The following is a 19,921-nucleotide window of genomic DNA, read 5'->3' as shown; positions in this document are numbered from 1 at the left end:
GCATCGGGTGAATCAGAGCTGTGTCCTCTAAGGAGGGAGGGGGACAGGGGCGGCAGGGATGTGGAGAAGTGGGGTCCAGAAGGAACCCAGGGAATTCCAGTTTCCTTGGTGAAACTTGGTTGTTTCATAAAAAATGTCTGAGGCATGAGGGACAAGATGTTTGCTCTTTGCAGACAGAGGTCGTCGTAGGTAGGATCCTGGTTCCTTCCAACATGCATCCACAAGGAATCCACGGCGGTGGCATCGTTTGGGAAGAGTCTGTGCAGAGGTAGCTAAGCGGTGATTCCAGGTGAGACCACCCTGGATTCAAGTGAGCTCCAGATCTTATGACAGCTCCTCTTCATCATGGATTTCCATTCCGCTTCCACAGTTCTGGGCCTGTTATTCCCAAATATGTTTATATACTGGTGAGAAAAGAGCTAACCTTCACATTTCTTCAAGGTGCCTTCATCAAATGTGAAAGTTAGAGCTTGTTCTTGAAGTGGTTCCAAACCTCTGGTTTTGGCATCGGAATATGGTCTTCAAAGCACCCCACCCGCCCTCAGGCCCTCACTTCTTCAGTGTGGCAGCCTTGAAACCTGGCAGCTCCCTGGCAGGGCCACAGGGGAAACGGCTAGGACCCCTGCTCATCCTTGGGAGTAGAGCTGCCCTGTGAGCCAGCCAGCCTGCACTTGGATAAGAGATCGGCTTTTATTGCATTAGGAGACCCAGGGGCTTGTTTGTTACGCAGCATGACCCATTTTCCTGACTGATACAAGTCCCCGAGCAGCTGTCTCATTATTCATTCTCCTGAACTCCTTGAACATCAGCATTTACAAACCTGCCAGAGAAATTCTCCCAGTGACCATGGCTCAGTCCGTTCTCCTTCAGATCCCCAAAGTATTCGTAAACAAGCACTAAAGTCACTTTATGGTCTCTTCCACTGGGATTTCACAAATACCATCTCATAGCCAACATCTTCCCTCCCTCGTCTGACTCAGAAAAACATATGGTAATCAGAACACCTTTTGCACAATAAGGAAAACAAAGGCGCCTTCACAGCTGGTGCTGGCTCCCAAACGCGGGCGGGCGCTGGGCTCTGAGTCCTGGCCAGCCCCGGCTGCTCACTCCCAGGCTGCTCTGAGAGAGGGAGGCCCGGTGCTGGCGCGAGGTGTGTGAGCACCTGTGTGCGTCTGCTGCATCTAACTCCTCCTTTCCCCAAACCGCAGCTTCCTGTAGACCTCTCCCACGCAAAGCCACCCCTAGCGATGGCGACGTGACTCAGGGACACACTGAAGGGACGCCGAGCGCAGGCCCCCAAGGTACAGAGGCCTGGGGGCCAACACTGGCCCTTCTCAGCTGCGTTCCCACCCAAGCGACTCCGTTTCCTCGTGTGGAAAATGGACCATCATGTCGCCTCGTGGAGTTTCTAGACAATATTGAAAGTGCTTCCTGGAGGGCCTGGCTGGAGGGAAATCCCCACAGTCAAGGCAGATGAGGGTGGACGTGGCTGTCAATCTCCAGGACCTGTCCCCAGAATCCTGCCCCCAGAGGCAGATCACATCCCCTCTCAGAAGCGGGTCAGAGGCCACAGATGCTTGCAGCAGCCTTGCCCCAGTGGGTGGGGGACAGACACGGGGGTGAGGCTCCCTGAAGCCAGGGAGGCCCTTCCCCCCACGGAAACCCCAGGCCCTCCCCACTGGGCAAACCTGAAAACCAAAGAGCCAGACACTTCTGGTCGACGAGATGTGTTGCGACTGGTTTTCAAGTAGGAGAAACCTGTGTGTTGACAAGTTCATCTTGAAATGAATGCAGCAGAGAGACGTCTTCACAGAGAGTCACTGAAATGTTCCTGGTTGCCGATGGCTGATGACATCTGAGATGGTTTTTCAGACTGTATTTTATAAGAGCAGTAATGTCACGTGCACGAAGCAAATGAGGTGTGCTTTCTTATTTCTTCTTATTTTGTATTTACGGAAATAAGGAGGATGTGCCCCAAGTTTTGAGTCTGGACCCAAGTCCAATGCCGGCTCTGCAGCCAGCAGCCAAGGCCCCAAGTGACCCCGCGTCTCCAGGGGCCTCGTGTCCACATCTCAGCACAGAGATGGCGGTGTCAACCTCCCGGGAAGGTCTCGCACTTCACGTGCGTAACTTACAGCGACACGGTTAGAGTAGGACTCGGAGAACAGGCGATGTTTTTTAAATCCTGACACTCCCAAACAACCTGACCTCCCTGTGGCTCAGCTGATAAGGAAGCCGCCTGCAATGCAGGAGACTTGGGTTCAATCCCTGGGTCGGGAAGATCCCCTGGAGAAGGGAAACGCTACCCACTCCAGTGCTCTTGCCCGGAGAGTCCCATGGACAGAGGAGCCTGGCAGCCTACAACCCACCGGGTCGCGAAGAGGAGGACACAACTGAGTCACTTTCACTTCCAAAAAAACCTGCTGGGGAAAGTCATTTTTCAAAGAAGGTACTTACTGGACATTGATCAGCCCCAGCAAAGCCAGAGAAGGCCGTGCTCCTTCTGCTTCTCCTCCACGTCACCGTGGGTCAGAGGAGGTGGGAAGACTTAGCTGTGGACGCCGGAAGGTGGTCCCAGAGCAGGCGTGTGAAGCTGCAGCAACTGTGCAGCCCCCGCTGGTGCAAGCCCACCCTAGCCCACCCGCCCCACGCGGAGCAGCCTGGCTCCAGCCTGTCTCCACTGGAACCCAGCACCGGGCTCCTCTCTGCGGGTCTCCTTAGACGCGGAGGGGCAGAGAGGACCCCGCGCCTCACCACGGCGCCATCCACATTTGCTCTCTGCTTCCTCCTCCCCCAGCTCCGCACCTTCCCCTTGTGGCCGGCCTTCTCTTTCCAGAAGTTGGCAGGTCAGCTGGAGGCCAATCCCCACCAGCTCCTCGGTCTTTCCCGTTGTCAGGTTAGACATCCCGTGAGGACCAGGGATCCGCACTCTGCTCATCAATAACGTCCTCAGCAAATCCGTCCACGTCCTCCCGGCTCCCCTCGCTCCTCCACTCGGTCAGGGGGGGCTGCGGTCTCCAGCCTCCCAGTCTTCCCACCTCTCTTCTCCCGGGAGCTCAAGCTTTCCCTCCCTGTTTGAATCCTACGCTCGCCATTTCATCACTGCAAGGAACTTAAGAGACATCATCATTCTTGGGGGCTTGCAATTTTGTAGCAGGGAGGTTTCCTGCCTACAGCTGAACAATGGTCTTGTTTTAAAAATTGCAACAAACTAAAGGGATAAGGTATTCGGCCTGCAGGGCTCACGATTAGAGAAGCAAGTTTCCTGGGCACAGTTTATCGCCCCCCACCACCAAATGTGCACCGCCACGGCCTCGGGGACCACGCTTGGCCGCCCTCCGCGGCTTGTCGGACAGGCTCCCCAGGAGTGACCAGCAGGGGCTCATCCTCTCTCCCGCGCCCTGTGAGTGACTCCCAGCAGAAAATAGGCCGCAGGAGACCCCCTGGGCCCGGGTCTTCACAGCAGCCCGGTTCCCACCTGGAGCCGGGGAGGAGGGCAGACAGGCGCGAGCTCTGGACGCTCCTCCTCCCGGCCAGCGGGAAAGCCTGAGGGATGCAGGCGAACCCTTCCGAGGTTCTGTGCGGCCATGCCCGCCCGCGTCTCCGCTTTGTTTAGGACGCACCTCGGTGCCCCTAAGGCACCTGGGAGCCGAGGGGCCTTCGCTCCAGCTCCCAGACGTATCTCGTTGGCCACGTAATCTTGACCATCGGGCCTTCAGCATCCTCCTCTCTAAAGCAGTGATGACAACGGCTGCTGCGCTAGACTGCTGGGAGAGCTGCTTAGCATAACTCAGGGCACGAGGTCTGATGGGCGGGGGCTCAGGGCAGGCGGCCTGATGGGCGGGGCCTCAGGGCACGCGGTCTGATGGGCGGGGCCTCAGGGCACGAGGTCTGATGGGCGGGGGCTCAGGGCAGGCGGTCTGATGGGCGGGGCCTCAGGGCACGAGGCCTGATGGGCGGGGGCTCAGGGCACGCGGTCTGATGGGCGGGGCCTCAGGGCACGCGGTCTGATGGGCGGGGCCTCAGGGCACGCGGTCTGATGGGCGGGGGCTCAGGGCACGCGGTCTGATGGGCGGGGCCTCAGGGCACGCGGTCTGATGGGCGGGGGCTCAGGGCACGAGGTCTGATGGGCGGGGGCTCAGGGCACGCGGTCTGATGGGCAGGGGCTCAGGGCACGCGGCCTGATGGGCAGGGTCTCAGGGCACGAGGCCTGATGGGCGGGGGCTCAGGGCAGGCGGTCTGATGGGCGGGGCCTCAGGGCGCGAGCCTGATGGGCGGGGGCTCAGGGCAGGCGGTCTGATGGGTGGGGACTTAGAGCACGTGGGTGCCCGCACCGCTGGAGGTGGACCCCCCCTCCGACCTGTGTTGTCGGGCCGCCAGCTCGCAGCCCGAGGTTCCACTCGGCCTCCCACGGTCACGGTGTTTCCATCACGCTTCTGCTTTTTGTTTGCGTCCCGTCTACGCGCTCCCCTCTGGCCCACACACGGTCATGACTCACCCCCTTTCCAACGTCCCAGAACTGGGTTTATAAGCTTTCGGCTGCTGTTACAAAGGCCCCACCTGTAATGACCACCCTGTTCAGAGCACTGTCCCCAGAAGCAGGGTCCCTGGTGTCCCCAGCTTCCCGGCCCGCTCGGTCTCAACTGCACCAGTTCCCTAAACCATGAGGAGCGTGTTTGGCTCCCTGCAGACTGAACTGAGCGCCCGGAGCCAGCCCAACTCCGGACAGAACACAAAGGCTGAGCCGGGCCCAGCAGGTCCCAGCTGCAGTGTTTCGGTTGCTCACCACCAAAGGAAGTCTTGCCTCTATCTTTTACGGGAACAGATTTGCACATGTGCCCACTGGAGGGGCTGCCTTCCGTGCTAGCTGGGACACGGCTGGCCCCGGGGCTGGCCCCTCCCCTGCTGGCCGGGGCCTTGGCCGCTGGGCCCCTTGGGTCAGCAGATTTCTTTCCAGATGTCCACCTGTGCGCGTCCATCAGACCACCTTACGCCTTGCCGGGGTCGCTCCCCTTGCTGGGTAATGCTTTCTCTGAAGCAGCTGCGGCCAGGGAATCTGCGGAGGAATGGCGCTTTATAAATCAAAAAATAATAACGGAGCGCAGGCTGAGCGCTGGAGGCTGGACATGCCTGGGCGACCTGGCCAGCCCGGGCGCCGCGGGCGCTGGTGAATGACCACAGTGCCACCTGGTGGCCGAGCTGAGCTAGCGCCCCAGGGTGCATGCGAACCAGTGTTAAAACTAAAATCCCAGAGAAAACATAACCCAGCAATCCAAAGAGCTCCCCCGGAAGCCTTCAAGCTGGGAAGAAGCATAAGAGAAAAATCTCATTTTTTTAAGACTTTGAATTTATTTACTTTGGTCCCCAAATAGTGAGCTGAACTTCTGAGTAGTTATTTTTTAGTGAGAGCTCACTAAAGAATATACTTTTTAAGGGCATTTTATAATATTGCTTTTAATAAGCAAAATATTTAAGACACTGCTATCTCTGTTAATAAGAGTGGCCAAAAATGCTATGAGACTCGAAAAGGAATGAAAGTTTATGCTTCCTTTGTGTTACATAAAAATGCTGGGTTTTAAGTTAAAAATTATTCAGATTGAGGACTTCCTATCTAAACTCAGAGCTCAGGTTCTTTCTGAGCCAGAAACCTGGCTTCTGCCCCCATCCGCACATCCGTGAGAAAGGCATGCGTGACCCCGTATGTGTAAGCCAGGCTTGAAGAAGTCTGCCTCTAACAGAGCGTTTCATTAAAGTTCCAACCTCTTGCTGTAAACGTCTCCAGTCTAGACTGAGGAAAAAGCCGTGGCGTATCTGGAAATCAGGGTGGGGTATGGCAGTTCAAGGAGGCGTGCTCCTTCTGGAATTTTCCACTCCCTCAACTGTTTCTTCATAACGGGAAGAACCCTGCCACTTCCCTCTCTACCGCATTGCTCTGTGAGAAAGATTCATACAGTGGATTTTTATAAAGCTCTTTGAGCTTCTTTCAAGGGAACAGCCTCGTAAAAGTAACCAGTAAAGGAGAAAAAAACTCAGCTGACACTTAGGTATGATGGTTCCAAAGAAGACGTGCTCTAAGCATTATGGATCAAATCTGCCTTAAAAGCAATGGATATAAACTCCAGGGAAACGTGCAAGGGGCGTTGCGCGTGCATTCTATGTTGCTTACACGCCCGATGAATAGAAACATCGGTGTGAACCAAGTGACATTTTCCAGCAGAGCCATAAGCATCACAGGCAGGAAAAGTAAAACCCAAACAAACCGGAGAAATAGGCAAAGGCCTGAATGATGGAACCGAGTGCTCGGCCCTCCTCGAATCGGGAGAAACTGACCAGAGCCCCGTGTACGGAGGACGAGCGGCCGCCATGGGTGCAGCGGGGAGTGAGCGCCTTCGGGGGTGGAAACCAGCTTCTCCACCTCGAGAGCGCCTCGTCCCCGGGGTGGAGAGCTGCTTTCTTCTTTGTTACCCTGGTGGCTCAGACGGTAAGGAGTCCGCCTACCAATGCAGGAGACCCGGCTTCAGCCCCTGGGTCGGGAAGGCCCCTTGGAGGAGGGAATGGCAGCCCACTCAGTGTCCTCGCCTGGAGAATCCCACGGATGGAGGGCTGAAGTCCCTGAGGTCACAGAGTCAGAACTGAGCAGCCAGCGCAGCAACGGAAAACGTCCGGTCTTAACCGCTTCACACGCGCAGGCCAGTGGCGCTAACAGGCGCGCGGTGGTGCACCCGTCACCACCGTCGCCAGAACTCTGCTTGCAAAACTGAGACTCTGTCCCCATTAAACATTCGCTCCACCTTCTCCCTGAGCCCCTGGAAACCACCTTCTGAGTCTATGAATCTGCTCTAGGGAGCTCGTGCAAGCGGAATCACGCGGAGCTTTTTCTTCTGTGGCTGGCTTGTTTCGCTGAGGGTGTTCTCAGCGTTCCTCCATGCTGCAGCAGGTGTCGGAACCACCTTCCCTTCTGAGACTGAGCCGTAATCCACCGTGGGGATGGACCGCGCCTTGTTTGCCCGGCGTCCGCTGACAGGTGGGCTGCTCCCACCCTTCCGCTGCTGTGAATGGGGCACCTTTTTTGAGTCCTTGCTTTTCAATCTTTCGGGTGTACATGCAGAATGGAATTGCTGGTCATGGAGTAACTGCACGGTTAAGGTTTCGGGAACAGCTGAGCTGCTTCCCCAACAGCTGCGTGCCGCATTCCCACCAACAGGGCCCCGGGGCCCCACTTTCCCGCCAGCGTCGCTTGGCTGTTTCTGTGATGGAGGCTCTGACAGATGTGAGCTGACAGAGTGCCTTCCTCTGATCAGTGAGACCCTCACACCCCCTGCCTGGGGGCTTTGTAGAAGGTGATCTTCTCGCGGCAACTCGCAGGGGGACGTGCTCTACTGGACGTGGCATAAGTTTCCCCTGCGTGGCCTTGTGATGGGCCTGTTTCTTCTGCTCCCCCCCTGCCCCGCAAAGGACCTTGGGAACTGGAGGAGGGGGGACGTCCCCTAAGACTTAGGGACCCTGGGGGCCGTGTGACTCGTGCCCAGGTGGCATCCAGAGGACAGCAGCCGCCAGGCTGGACCTTCTGCGGCCTCACAAAGCCCCCGCACCCCCCACACATCAGCCTTGAGGGCCAGTGGCCACCAGGCTGGGGGTCTGTGCAGATCATAAAGGAACAAGACTGAGACGCAAATGACCCAGGGGAAGGCCGCACGCCCCGCCAGGCCTGGGAGCGAGCGCGATGGCCGGCCGCCCCAGTGGAGCCCGTTTGTGGCCGGCAGGATCTGCTCACGCACAGTGTGTGTGCGAGGCGGTCACTGTAAGACAGTTGTTCTCAACCAGCCATCTTTCTCACTGGCCTTTTATTTACCCTTGAAACGATTTTATTGTAGGGAGCCGGGAATTATAACCCCAGACTTGCTGTGGTTGGAAGACATGCACAGCTTCCCACGAAAGCTTAATTGGTCTGCCTGTCTCCGTGCTTGAGTGTTTAAGACAAGATAAAAATAATCGGGAGGGATCATCTCTATTTTCACATCCCAGCACTCATCTCAGTCCCTCAGTCTCCTACTGAAAAGTCTAATGCTCTCTGCAAAGAGTCACAAAGATGAACAGCCCTCAGGAATGGGCCCATTTTAAAGGGTGGTAAGTGGGGGCACGGGGGATCTAAGGACCCTGCAGTCATGAGGACTGTCCTTGCTGGAAAGGACTGGAATTGCAAAGGTGGGCAGAACTTCCCCAGCTAAAAACCGTCAGGGTAGACTTAGTGGGACACACCCAGGGGATAAGCTGAGTCCTGTTACCCAGTGAGAAACCCACGTCTCCATCCCTCCTACCATGAGAATATTTCCTCAGCTTTCACGGTCCAGCAGCTTCTGCTTGGACCCTGTTCCTTCTGCAGCGAGTGGTCCCCGACCTTGATACGCCCTGGGGCGAGGGGTGAGGAGCCCTGGGGAGGTCTTGAAAAACCCCAAGGCAGATGCCCGTCGGGCGGGAGGCCCCCGCCTGCAGAGGTGAGGCGCGCAGCACGCGGGGCTCTGGGCGGAACCACAGGAGCAGGCTGCTTCCCTCGACCTCCTCCTCCCCTCGGTCATGAGCGTGAACAGGCAGGCGGGGATTCTGCTGGCGTGTGGACTCACCCCGGCGTCTGTTTTCACTTGAGGGATCTTGAAAGCAGGTCCTGAGATGTGAGCCCGGACACAGTTGGTTTATGGGGAAAGTCGTCCCACAAAGGAGTGAGGGGAAGGGTGCGGGAGAGCCAGAGGCAGAGGAGCCCGTGGGGCCCTTGTCGCTGGGAGCCGGCTGCGGGCGTGGGCTGGGGAGTGTGCCCCTGCTCCTTTCCGGGCTGAAGGGACGTCTCTCTCTGGTCCAGCTCCCCTGGGTTGAGGGTCCCTGGGGTTTTGCTCCAGGGCTGTGCCCACCTGGACTAGGTCACTTCCTGTGGCTCAGGAAGGGGTCCTGCATGTTGAAAGCCGGGGGAGGGCTGGCGCCTGTGCAGCCACCGTGAACCCAGGTGGCTTGAGGGTGCGGCTCCGGCTGCAGGTAGAGTTCAAGCGGGGACACCAGCAGGGAAAGTCTTTCTGGGCAAAGGGAACACAGATCCATCGCCCTCTGAGATGCTCAAGGGCAAGGGGCACTTGGGGTGCCCGTCCGTGCTGCTCCAAGGCAGGAGGGTGAGCTCAAGCTTCCCCACATTGTCATTAGCCCTCTGGGCCCGGGTCCCTGTCACGGCGAGAGTCTCCCTGAGGCAGGAAGGATCCGAGCTTCGAGATTGTTACCTCGCACCTCTCATCCCTAGACTTAAGCCAAATCATTGCACAATCAGACATGGGAGAAGGTTTAACGGTGTCCAGTTCCTCCAGGCAGGCCAGGGGCGCACTTCTTGCCCTGGGCCCTGCACGCGCCACAAAGGCCCCATGTCTAATGGAACCCAAGGTTTACAGGGAGAACCCAACACCCCAGCCTCACGCCGGGGGCCGGTGGACCGGACGTACACGTGTGTAACAGGAGCTCCGGGCTGCCAGACGCCTGCCGGAAGCCTGCGAGTCACCTGGGCTTTTTGAACTTCTCTCTGGAGATGGGGGAAGACCAGACAGTTTCTGAAACATCAGCCTGATGCTCCCAGCCTGCTCTGCAGAGGCCCCTCTAGCCTGGAGTACTGGAGAGGCGTCCCTGAGTCTTCACGGAGCTCATGTCCTGGAACAAAACCCTTGTTCTCCCAACAGAGGAGAACCGGAGTCCCGAGCAGCCCAGAGGGGCCCAGAGGTGAGGGAATGGAGCACAGATAAGCCCTGAGCCATGGCCAGCTTTAATAACAGCGGAGCCCCTCTGCACCGGGCCTCCCAGGGCCTGCTGAGCACTCTGGGTGACAGCGAGGCCAGCCTCGCCCAGAGCAGATTCGGCACTTAATAAAAAAAAAACCTGTGCTGATATCAGCCGCTGCAGGATGGCCGATGGATATGAACGAAGCTTCAGACTAGCAGGGAGAATAAAAATGTAACGCATTGCTTCTTCGTCGAATGAACAGACGGAGCCTCAGACAGATGATGGGTCAGAGCATCTAACGTGAAGCACGTTTCCCGGGAACGATTACCTGGTGAGCCCTCACCTGGCTGCGCAGAAGGTGGGGGCATCCGGTGACCACCCCCGGCCCCCGACACATCCTCATCTTCCACTTCGACCTGTGACCCTTCAGGGCAGATGCTGCAAGGGAACACTCAGGAAGCTCTACCTGTGAGCGACCAAGGGTGTCTGTGTGCATTTAAACAATTTTCCACCCTTAACCCAACTATGCTCCGATGTTTGATGTATGAATTCATGACCATTTAACTTAACCTTTGTTAAAGGTTTGCTTGAGGGTGAAATCGTGTGTGTGTGTGTGTGTGTGTGTGTGTGTGTTCACAAACAATAGAACACAGTACAGTGAACACGGGCATAAAGACAGCTTAACTTTGCCCGTCGGTGCCCGTGGGCACTGGCTGACCATGTGGCCACAGCCGCCGCTGGGCCATCTCATGAGCTGAGGTGGCTTCTCCCAGGAAGCCCTCGGGAGAAGACGTGTCTCTCACAATGGGGAGAATCGCAGTTGTCACATTTGCAGCTCTCGCTCGGCTTCTCCCCTGCCCCACGACTGGGGGTCACCTCTCCAGGCCAGCAATCGTGAGGGGTCACCTGCCTATCTGCGCACAGGCTGCGGATGCAGTCAAGAGGGAGAGGGTTGCTTTGTGATTTGGGATCAGAAAGACCTTAGGATAAACCCATGTCCACGCTCACAGAGAATGACCTTCAACCTCGCTGTGGAGGACGCAGCTTCCTGGTGTGGAAAATGGCATTATCGTCGGACCAACACCTCACACAGATCACCATGGAGATGAAGTGAGAGAATGAGAGCAACTCTTACACACAGGATCCTGCGCAAAACGTCTGCTCAGTTGGCGGCGATACGCATGCACATGGTACACCAGAGGGCTGACTTTTCCTGCACGTGAACTCCAGAGCTTACGTTCACTGAGACGAGAAGCACAGTGTGAGAATTAAGCTTCACCTGGGGCAAAATGCAGACCGTAGCCGGGAGGCAGCGTGTCAGAGGCCTCTGAGAAGCGGCTCTGCACAGGCATGGGGAGGTCCGTGCACACGCAGCTGTGCTAAGGGCAGTTCACGCCGCAAAGAACACGTTTTTGCAGACAGTTTCTGCCAAGCTTGTGAAGGTTACTGCTGGTCCTGAGGAGCAGGCGTCACCACGGAAGATTCTGGTGCTTTTCTAGACACGAGGAGACGCAAGAATTGAGCTCATAAAATCTTCTCCTGGAAATACCTAGCTATCTAAAAACGTGTTCTGGCAGTTTTTCCCAGAGCACAGAGCGCCTCATTCCTGATCTCCACCCTGAGCTCATTTCAGAGGGCGTTGAAGGTCAGCGGTCACGGCAGTTTGTGAATTAATCCTTGCAGAGGCAGATGGCAAGTGCCAGCCTTTCGCTGAAGCATGTTAGAACCTCACTCTTAATGACGCAGGAGAGCGTAAAACTCAGCAACATGGCTCTTCCATGGGCTGCGTCCAGGGAGTGCAGTCATGAAGGGGTTACTAGTTTCGTCTGCAAGGACACCCCTTGAGAGGGCCCCATGGGCAGTGCTATCAGGAGGCAGCTGGGTGCTCTGTTTTATGATGCCACCTGATGGCCTCCCCCTTGTATCACAGGCTTTAAGGCGGTACTTAGGGAAATCATTCACACTGAGTGCCCGCGTTACAAAAGAAGAAATATTTCAAATCAACAGCCTACGTTTCCTCCTCAAGAAATTTTTTAAAAAGACCAAACTGAACTCAAAGTAAAGAAAAGAAAGGGAATATAAATGATAAAATTAGAAAGCAATTAAACAGAAAAGAGAAAATTAATAGAGAAGACTGATGGGGGAAAGGGTTAGTTATTTGAGATGATCAATAAAATTGATAAACGTCAAACCAGATTGATCAGCAAGAGATGTTCACGCAAAGAGCCGCTCAGAATGTTCACAGCAACTTTATTTGTAAAAGCTAAAATTTGGATATAACCCAAATGATCAACAGGTGAACATACAGAAAGGCTATTTTTAACGTCAGAAAGCCCATCAGCATTTATACCTTTCTGAAGCGTGAAGTGTTAGTTGCTCAATCGAGTCTGACTCTTTGCGACCCCATGGACTGTAGAGCCCCAGGCTCCTCAGTCCATGGGGTTTCCCAGGCGAGAACGCTGGAGTGGGCTGCCATTTCCTTCTCCAGGGGACCTTCCTCACCCAGGAACTGAATCCAGGTCTCCTGCATCACAGGCGGGTTCTTCACCAGCTGAACCGCCAGGGAAGCCCCCTGTGCCCACCTAAGCATTTTTGTTGCTGCCAGCTCTTTAATGTTACCACACGGTAACTGCCAATAACTAATAAATGGCTGTTGTGATTATAGTTCTTCTTTAGCCACTAAGCCGTGTCTGACACGTTCATGGTTTCATGAGCTGTAGCCTGCCAGGCTTCTCTGTCCGCAGGACTGCCCAGGCAAGAATACTAGAGTGGGTTACCATTTTTTTCTCCAGGGAATTTTTCCGATCCAGGGATCAAATCCACGCCTCCTGAAATGGCAGACAGAGTCTTCACCACCAGGCCACCAGGGAAGCCTGACTTTTAAGTTCCTATGCAATAAAACTCCCATATGAAGGCTAAACAGTAAACACTGCTTACTGCTTACTGGGACAAAAGGGAGACCTTACTTTGCCGATATGGACAAGGCCTCCTCTTCTATTTTAAAGAATATTATTTTGAAATTTCAAGTCCCAGTAGATTGTCTCAACAGGAACCATCATTACCCGATTTGTGGTGGCTCAGCAGTAAAACAAACAAACAAAAAAAAAAAATGAAAAACATCTTCTAATGCAGGAGACTTTTGAGTTCAACCCCTGGGTCAGGAAGATCGCCTGGAGAAGAAAATGGCAACCCACTCCAGTATCCTTGCCTGGAGAATCCCATGGACAGAGGAGCCCGGTGGCAACAGTCTCTGAGGTCAAAAAAGAGTTGGACATGACTTAATGGCTAAATGATAACAACAAAGTAATATCCTGTGTGCTGAAATACCTTAACCAAACATGTTTTAAGAAATAAGTGGATGTCAGACAAATTTCTAAGGTAGCACAGCTGGGACTGAATAACTCCTGAGTGAGACAGAAGCAAAGTGAAAATTGCTGCCGGAAAATCGATCAAAACCACAGCATCTGACACTTGAAAGGTCAGCAGAAGGCAGTCTTGATAGAGTGGCAAAACTCCTGCTCTCCTTGGAAAGTTGTGAGCCCCTGCTCAGGAGAAAAGCCAGTAAGTGAATTGTGGAATGATAAGATTTGAGACAAATAGGAAAATTTTCAGTGAAAGGAGTTTTTAAAAACAATTTAAAAAGCATTTATAAAGGCAGGCTGTACATTATCTTTTGAAAAAAACCCTAGGAAAACTTCATAATGTTTTAAAGTTCAATTTTATTAGACATATGGGCAAGTCTGAAATTATTCAGAATATTAAAATTGACTTGAGAATAATTAAAATTCAGAAAAACCTCAGGTGTGTGTCCAAGTTCTGGACAACATTAATATAGTGTAAAAAGTTCCTGGGAAATTTACAGTGAACAGGTGTGTGAAGTCATTGAGGGGAAAGAAGTTCAGACATTAATTAGCAAGAATTATAATATCCTCGTTGGGTTGTTTTCTTTCAAGTTGACATATTTTTGAGCATATGCACAGGGGAAATAATTTTTAAATCATGAGTACACATGGCAAAGAAAATCTTACTTATTCATAATATTCCGTACTTTTGCCATCAATCACTTAACAACCGAGTGAGCTTTGAGGGTGCCGACCTCTGCAGGCGAGGCCCTGTGCACAGGTAAGCATCTTTGTTGAGAAACGATTTGTCTCCGCAGCGACATCTGGGGACACAGGCAAGCTCTCAGGGATCCCCGTGTCGGGAGCGGGAGCAGAAAGTTACCAAAGTGGGGGCTTCCAAACCCTCTCAAACCCTGATGGGTCTGGATCCCAAGGTGGGATGGGGCCGCCTGTTAGAGGGGACCGGGAGGTGACCATGTGTCTCCCCTGGGATGCAGGTAAGGGAGACCGCCCCATCCCCTCCCCGAAGGAGGACAGGGAGCAGCCCGAGCCCCCGGCCCCAGCAGGCGGACCCTCCTGGGAAAGGGCGGAGCTGGACCCCCGAACCCGCTTGTGCCAGTACTGGAGGCAGGAGGAACCCCGCGTCACTCCTTGAAACACTCCTGACAGCAAGCGTGTAGGGCTTCTGTCATGACAGTCGCCTGGAGTCAGCGCAGACCCCGGTTCCGGGCTCAGTCCCTCAGACGCCCCAGCCCTAGACAGGCTTCTGTCCCACTCGACTACAGATCGCGGCTTCCCAAGACGCCTCCCTGAGCTCCCATCATCTGAGTTGATGCTTGGTTCACAGAACCCAGGGGCTCCCTTCACCTCCTACTCCCGGGGTGCTGCAAAGGACATAGTGAAGGGCACGGATAAGCAGCCGCCAGGGCGAGGCCTGGGCGGGCCCTGGGAGCAGGAGGCTCTGACCCCTGGAGCTGGGGTGCACCCCCTTCAGCATGTTCATTAACCCAGAACCTCTCCAGGTCCCTACGTTCAGGGTTTTTAATAGAGGTTTCGGTACCCAGGGGTGACGGATCAACTCGTGGGCCACCGGTGCTAGCTCGGTCCCAGCTCCTCCCCCCTCCCTGGGGGCGGGGGCGGTGGGGGCCAGGTGAGCGCCGATCCTGTGGTTGGGTCCTCGGACCACCAGCCTCATCCGCCCAGAATCACCTGAGGGCAACATCTCAGCTGTGGATGCTCAGGAAGCCCCGGGGCTTCTAGGAGCTCCCGGGCCAGGACCCGGGACCGGGACCCGGGTCAAACACACAGCTGGTTCCTGTCACGACATCACAGAGGCCCAGGAGGGCTCCTCCTCCGGGAAAGAGGTCAGAGGGCCTGGCCTGACACCGGGTGGGGAAGCCTGCCTCGAGTGAGTAGCAGGGTGTCTGTGTGAACACAGGGTCCATTGCTCCCAGCAGGACCATGCCAGCCAGTGTGGGTGGGCAGCCACCCCTGGGGGGCTAGACTAGTGATGCTGGCCTGGCCCCGCGTCCCCCTCAGACAATGGCTAGGCTGGGAGCTCTCACAGCAGCGTTCCGGCCGGGAAGGGGAATGGTGGCCCCGGCTGGGCAGCCGTTCCTCCCGAGTTCCTCAGCGGTAGGTGCTCTGGGGCACACGCATACCCTCTGGGTCTGAGGAATCGCCCCAGAGCTGCAGGAAAGGTGAGCTGCTGGCGGCCTTCATGATTCCTCACACGCGGTGCCGGCACCAGGCGCTCTGTGTTTATCTCAGTCTGTATCTTTGTGCTAAAATTAGGGGGAAAAACCCTGCAGCTTGTGTTGGTTCCTTGCATCCGAGTTGGGGAGTAGTTTTCCCCAGGGCTCCTGTGGGTGGTCTCGGGCCCCTGTGAGTGTAGCCTGGGTTCTTGGTATCGGCAGATGTCACACGCCACCCTCGTCCAGAGGAGAGCAATCGCATCGTGTCTGCCACATCCACAGATTAGCTCATTAACCAAAGGGTAGACAGGGTCCGAGTTTATTCTTCAATACGATACATGTATATGACTGCTACACATCTTTATAAGGAAAAGCAGTGCAGATGAGTGAAGCTGTGCCAGAAATAGGGAACACACAATATATGTAGTCACGGCTTCGGGGCTCCGTGCTCATTTCTTGTCTGCACTGAAAAACCGTCCAGAGGGCTCACCGGCATCTGTCCGCTGGGACAGCTACAGAGCGTGCGGGGCTCCACACAGGCTCACACGCGCAGCACTCCTCCGCCCCTTCGAGTGGCAGCAGGGTAGTGAGAAGCCTTCACGGACGGTGAGACCGCCCACAGAAAGACCGCCAGGACGACGCGCCTGCCTGGATCGGAGCTGGGAGGAGAGACGCACCGACCCTCTAAGGTGAGAAGCTGTGAGCTTCACACAGGGCCCAGAAGTCATTCTGGTTCAGGAAGTCCCACCCGCTAAGTGCAGCATCTCAGCCCTTTAGGACAGAAAGCAACTCGCATTTTGCAACTTTCATCTCAGAGAGGCTCTAGGGGAACATGGTGATAGATAAGAAGCCGGACTTTGATTCCAATGTAAGAAAAAGAGAAAGACGTGAAATATTTTAAAAGATGGAGCAAAGCAAAGGAGGGCATCGTGGCCAATTTGAGAAGGGCATGGGTACAGAGGAACAGCCTGAGCCCAGGACGGAGTCTCCAGGGGAGAGAGCTGAGCTTGACCCTGCCCTGCCCCTAGTTACGAGCTCACGGATCAGTTTCCAAACGAGGCCCCTCAACTGGCCTGGAGTCCAGACCAAACAGGCTCAAGTCTAATACTGGCCCTCCCACAACCCAGAGGCTGGAGTCGGGGTCGTGGGAACAGAAGGACAAAAAAGGATAAGAGGAGAGTCTTGCTCATTCCCCTTGTAGAAAAATCCATATTTGGTTCTAAAACAAGGACAAAATGCTGCCGTACTAATTTCCATAAAGACAGTGAAAACGGCGGTTCTCACAGCGTTGAGACTACGTCCTATCAGGGTCTGCCTCGCGTGACGAACCATCCCGCCTATTTGCATCTTTGAGGAAAGAAAGCAAAAAAATGTCAAGTCAGACAGGAAGTGACTCCAGGCGACTCTACAGCGCCCAAGGACACGAGTCAGCCAACCTCAACCGGGAAATGGTTTCCACGGTCAATCCAGGTGGGAGTCCGTGCTGGGGGCTTTTATGTCATGAACAACGTGACCCTTTTCTCCCTGGTTTTTCAGCAGCAGCAGACTCTGGGTCCCTGTCGGTTTCTTTTCCCTTGACGGTTTCTTTCTCCCCAGGCCGTGGGACATGTCCCACCCCCCAGCACTTAATTTCCTCCGTTTGCTGGAGGAGCAGCAACGGCCTAAAGGAGTGAGCAAGGCCGCCACGCCCACGGAGAGGACACAGAAGCCCCGCACAGCCTCTCAGCCCTGGTGACTTCTGGGGAAAAGGGGTCACGAGGACCCTGGTCCGGCCAGACTGCGCTTCTGGGTCCACACGCGCCCGTGGTTTGAGTCCTCTGATGTGCAAACCCCGTTTCCCGCCAGAGTCGCCGCGTCCCGCAGCGACACAAGGGTGTGGACGGAGGGGACCGCTGAGCAGCAGACAGGAACCCCCCATCTCATGTGACTGGAAGGCAATCATCGGCTCTTCAGCACACTGTCCTTAGCGCTCTCAGAAAGCCCCCTGGACCCCACCCCGGCACTCCCCAGCCAAGCGTGCGAATCTAACTACGCAGCCTAAGGAGAGCCGCTTTCAAGGCGGAGTCTCCTTCCTAAACCTAAAGCCCACGCCCGCTGACTGCGGCCGTCAGTGGGTGAATCTGGCAAGCAAGCACTTGCTCACTTGGCCCGAGCTGGGTCCTCCGCGTGCGGGGGGACCGGGGAAGGCAACCAGGACTGAGGAGACCCCACGCGGAGGAAGGTCCTCTGCGCGGGCCGGGGGTGGGGGGGAACCCACACCCGGGCCAGAACACGCCCTCCACGAGGGGCTTCCGCTCAGACCCCTGTGTCCCGTTCAGCAGCTGAGCGGATGCAGCTCTCTGTGGGCTGAGCATGAAACCTGGACCACCTCGTGTTTTTCCAGACCCGATGAACACCAGCAGCTAAAGATAGCGTGGTAACATAACACTTCAGTCGCAGGGCCTCGTGTGTGCGTGTGTGTTTTAAGGAAACTAAATTAAACACGAAGCAGAGTCGCAGAACAGGAGGAGGAGACGCCAGCCCTGGATGAGCGCGCAGGCCCCACCGGTGAGCTGGCAGCTGGCGAGAGGCCTGAACTAATTACACCGGCTTCTGTCTCCGCCTCCCCCGCCCCCGAAACACGTGGGCGGGTGAGGACTCTCCGGCAGGATCAGAGAGGACGGCGAACTGTCAGCGCCTGTCAGAGCCCCCTCGCCTGGGCGGCCCCGGAACTGTTCTCAGTTGGTTTCATCATTATGGAGACAACTGGAGCCTACAGCGGCTTAAGCTAAAAATACAGACATTATTATAGCTGATCTCAACACAACAGGTATTTGGAAGTGGAAAATGTGAGAGAGGCTTAAGAAGTAAGTGATGGGCGTGGTATCCATCGTCTCAGCTTCCGGGAGAAACAACCCCCGTTTCTGCAGCAGGGCTCGGGTCCCGGATTACATGTGAAGAAACGGCACTCGAGCTCCGGAACGGGAGAGCTTCCAGCTGGAAATCAGGGTCACGTCTGAGCCGGGGTGCCCTGCGCAGGGCTGAGCCAAAGGGCCGCCATGTGGCACGGCCACTGGTCCTATTTACCCAGGTCACTCGACAGGAAGCCCAGCACTGTCCCCCAAAGGACTCACCAGAGTCCTCCTCGTTCCAGCCACGTTGAGGGAAGCTCTTGGGACAGTTAACGTTACTCTCAAGGCCATGAACGGACAGACTAACCGTGCACTGCCTCTCGAAGCCCATGTTTCACGTGGATGACAGTTCCCCCGGAAGAGAGCAAGGTGCACGGTGACAACCCAGGTCCCTCAGCGGAAAGTAGCCCAGCTGCTTGGAAGACTGCTGCTCTTGGAGGAGATCGCAAAGCAGATGAAGACAGGCTTTCTGATGCCTGTTGCTCAGAATTCAAAGAAAGCGTATATTCCAGAAAGCAAATTACTCATCAGTTGGATTCACCAGATTTCAGTCCAAATCAAAATAATAAAGTCCGAGAAACTAAGCGGTCAAGGGTTCACCGGACTTAGAACTTTTTCTGGCAACATACTCACCCCTTTGAAAGGCAATTCTCTAAATGTATCCAACTTTTTTTTTTTAACATATATCCACATTCTTTCTCATATTCTTTTCCATTATAATGAGCTGACTCATTGGAAAAGACCCGGTTTCTGGGAAAGACTGACGGCAAGAGAAGGGAGCAAAGCGACAGAGGATGAGATGGTTGGATGGCATCGTCGACTCGATGGAAGTGAGTCTGAGCAAACTCTGGCAGATACTGAAGGACAGGGAGGCCTGGCGTGCTGCAGTCTGTGGGGTCGCAGAGAGTCAGACACGACTGAGCAACTGAACAATACATTCTTTTTCATATTCTTTTCCATTATAGTCTGAAATGGCAACCCACTCCAGTATTCTTACCTGGAGAATCTCATGGACAGGGGAGCCTTGTGGGCTACAGTCCGTGGGGTCACAGAGTCAGACAGGACTGAGCGACCGAGCATGAGCACACAATGGTCTGCCCTGGGACGCTGAATGCAGTTCCCTGGGCTGTGCAGGAGCACCTTGCCGTTTATCCGTCCTGTAGATAATAGCTTGCTGCTGCTTCCAACACATTTTAAGCCCTCAGCTCAGTCTCCAGTATGACCACTCTAGTGATCTGAGATGTAGCAGAGATGAGGCCCGCTGGGCCCCAGCAACGAAGACAGAAAGCTTTAAGTTCAGGATGGCTGGGAACCGTCTTCTTGGGTGTCCCCAGCCACAGGGTGTTGGGGGGTGGGGTGCAGGCTTGCCTGCCTCCAGGGCTTCAACTCTCAGCGTCCCCCGCCCCCAAGCCTGGCAGAGGTGCTCAGAGTTCAGAGTGGCACCCTCCCCCGTCCACCCACTGCCCAGAGCCACCAGTCTCCGTAGGGGTCAAGGCATCAGAATTGCTGATTTTTCCAAAAATCTTCTCAAGGCAGCAGCAACCGCAGCAGTTTTCCTGCAAAGCAAACAAAATATGACTCTTGTTAATTCAGCAAGGCTTTTAAAATTGTAATTAGTTGGTTGCGCCCCTTAGGAAAACCACAGATGACTTTTTATAATGTATGTGTGTCTGTGAGAAAAAAAGGAACCCCTTGAAGGATCCCACTGCTTACCAGAGCTGGGTGGGTTGTGTGTGTGTGTATGTTT

The 19,921-nt window shown here is 55.1% G+C and overlaps 1 protein-coding gene across 4 annotated transcripts in view; it reads right to left on the bottom strand.

The window, feature by feature from the left end:
• Positions 1-15,586: 15,586 nt before the first annotated feature.
• MYLK4 (myosin light chain kinase family member 4) overlaps positions 15,587-19,921 on the bottom strand; it is a 71,699-nt gene continuing 67,364 nt past the window's right edge. For all 4 annotated transcript variants that reach the window (XR_009597687.1, XM_027958720.3, XM_060403540.1 and 1 more), the window contains one exon: positions 15,587-19,730. The gene's annotated coding sequence lies outside the window, so the exon portion shown is untranslated. The remainder of the gene's footprint in view (positions 19,731-19,921) is intronic.

The sequence above is a fragment of the Ovis aries genome, chromosome 20 (genome assembly GCF_016772045.2).
Source record: "Ovis aries strain OAR_USU_Benz2616 breed Rambouillet chromosome 20, ARS-UI_Ramb_v3.0, whole genome shotgun sequence".
In the NCBI taxonomy this organism is placed as follows: domain Eukaryota; kingdom Metazoa; phylum Chordata; class Mammalia; order Artiodactyla; family Bovidae; genus Ovis; species Ovis aries.
Note: the sequence above shows the minus strand (reverse complement) of the source record. Positions and strands in the feature narration are given on the sequence as shown.